The 2,876-nt window shown below is 29.8% G+C and overlaps 1 pseudogene; it reads left to right on the top strand.

Annotated features, from left to right (window-relative positions):
• Window positions 1–315: 315 nt before the first annotated feature.
• On the top strand, window positions 316–1,917 carry LOC115882641 (annotated as a pseudogene).
• The last annotated feature ends 959 nt before the right edge of the window (window positions 1,918–2,876 follow it).

Here is a 2,876-nt window from a genome sequence, read left to right as displayed (position 1 = left end):
ACCGCGACCTTACAGATCTATTATGTTCCCCTTTCTTGAGTACTCACCACACAGGGCTTTTTTACCTCATCAAACCTACCCACAGTGAACACTGTGAGCAGTATATGTGAAATATATATTTTTTAAGTTTTCTACGCAATAAATTTTGAACAATTTTAATTGTATCAGTTTTAATTCTTTTGTTTCTTAATTGACTATTTCTGTTTATGAAGATTTATTTACAGGGTGTGGTCAGACACATTCTGGTAATTTCGGCAGCATATTCTGCAATAAAAAGAGTAAAAGTTGGAATAAAATGAATGTCTAAATCCTAAAATGCTTGGTTTCGGAGGTATAGAAATTTCATTTTATTTCGGTTTTCGAAACAAGTAACATAATATTGAAAATTGGTGACTCCTAATTTGTAGGTAGCGCCCACCGACATGTTTGATCTGTTTTGAGCTTTTCGTCGGACTGTATATAACTACTGAGTGAAAAAATATACATTTCAGTGATATTTACGTAAAAAAATGTCTCTTAGGTAAAATCGCTACAGTATAACCGTTCTCAAGTTATTTAGGTGGAAATAGTCCAATACATGTCATTATTGACAAAAAATAAACTATGTTGAATATATAGTTATTGATATATGATAAATTTAGGAACTTTTATTTTTTTAAATTAATCATAAATTTTCTTCAAAAAATGATGATAAAACAGTTTCTATTAAGAAACTTTTGGCACAAAACATTTCAAATTTATGATTTCAGTTTAATAGTTATTTAGTCAACCATGTTTAATTTATGTCAATGATGACAGGCATTGATAATTTCGATTCAAATATCTCGAGTCCCATTACTCGTAGCGATTTTACCAAGGGGACCTTTTTACGTAAAAGCTTCGTAAATGTATATTTTTTACTCAATAGTTTTATACAAGTACGGACGAAAAGTTATTACTTCAAACCCAATTAAAAGATATGTAGGTTGCGCCCTTTACAAGTAGGAGTCGTATTGACATCAAATCAAATTTCTCATGTCAAAAACTCCCAGACATAATTTTCATCCAAATATTGACGTTACTTCCAGAAATTATTTGGAAAATCGAAATAAAATGAAATTTCTACACCCACTATCTCAGGAAACTAAATTATGTTAAGACGTACATTTATACGAACTTTTTTACTTATTTTATCTGCAGAATATGCTGCCGAAGTTTCGGAATACAGTTCGGACCACCTGTATAATAACATTTAACATTATAACCAGTTTTTAAATGTCAAGATGAAGATGGCCGATAAGCTCTGATTTGCGAGAGAAATAGACCTGGATTCTGGAGCTAGGATTTTACTGTCGATAGCCAGATGAACCTTTTCGGAAGAAATGGATAGCACCTTGGCAGGGCAGCAATATATTCAACAATTAATTGAAAGATCCAATAATGTTGTTTAATTCTAAAATGCTTGAAACTCAAGACAAGTGTTTGGAAGTATGAACATCTACAAGGCAATTTTGCGTGGAATTAAACGTTTAGCTGTCAGTTACCAAGGTGAATGTCATCCCACACAAGAGCTTGCACACAGATGGCAACAACTGAACAGTGGATATTTCTTATAGATTACCCGCCCATAAAACTCCTAAAGAATGGCCATTAAGATTATGAACAGCCTACATTAGATGGGGCCGCGTGTTTGTTAAATAGTAATAAATATTTTTCTAGCAGGGTTGAGTATAAAGAATCTTCAGTAGCAAAGCTGGGAATCAGTTTACAGAAAGGGTTTGTGAATTTTCTCACATTATTTCCATCACAGGCTTATATTTGACTCTAAACGTATGTAATTGACACTAAAGATTTACTCAATTCGTTACTAGAGTACTTAACTTAATGTCTAAAGACAATTTGATTGTGCCCATTTTAGAAGACAGAGATTTATATAGGGTAGACACTTTTCATTTGTAATACATTGGCCTATTTAGCCACTTCTTCAAAATCTTAAAATTAGAAAGCTTTTACGTCATTGTGACAACCATTGCATCTATAATTTTTTCTAAATGAATGTATCGAGCGCCATACCCAATAGAAAATATTCAAATTTAGTGTAAGGGTCAGCCGTTAAATCAAAGTAGTAGCATTTACTAAATGCTGTTTTTCTTGTATTTCTTAAGGATAGCTTGGTAGAATTAGAACTAAAATTATTAATAATAATCTGTGTGGGGTTTAATTTTCCATGGTTTTATAAAGATTATACATCTGGCAACTATTTTTTAAATTTATTATATTTAAATAATTAATATTTAGGAATTATTTCTGTATTACAAAGGCGTAATTAAATTTTAATTATGTTCTACTTGTATGAGTTATGTAAAATGGTTCAATCAGAAATCTAGTTGTAGCCCACATACTATTTAACTTTAAAATGTAAATATAAACGACGAACAACATAACATGAAGGAACATTTTATTTATTTATTATTCAACACTAATAAAGCTGAATAATAGATACTAAATATTATAATTATATATATATATATATATATATATATATATATATATATATATATATATATATATATATATATATATATATATATATATATAGCCTGATATATATCCAAATACAATTATCGTCAAGTTACCAATCTGGTTATATATCGTCATCAAGTTTTCCTTCAGAAACTAATATGAAAATAATATAGATATATAGAGACTAAAAGTGGAATAAAGAGTAAGACAGATGCAGATGAAAATAAAAATATGAGATTCGGAAGATGATTCAGGACCACTTGGCCAAACTGTGGAAAAGAGACTAGACATAATTGTTTTATGAACTTAAAGGAATCGTTAATCTTTAAAAGAAAAGATGCTATATCTACTGTCAGTCATTACCTATGATAAGT

Source organism: Sitophilus oryzae, unplaced genomic scaffold, assembly GCF_002938485.1.
Source record: "Sitophilus oryzae breed Bouriz unplaced genomic scaffold, Soryzae_2.0 scaffold_1797_pilon_pilon, whole genome shotgun sequence".
Classification (NCBI taxonomy): Eukaryota; Metazoa; Arthropoda; class Insecta; order Coleoptera; family Curculionidae; genus Sitophilus; species Sitophilus oryzae.
This window is presented reverse-complemented; position numbering and strand designations above follow the sequence as displayed.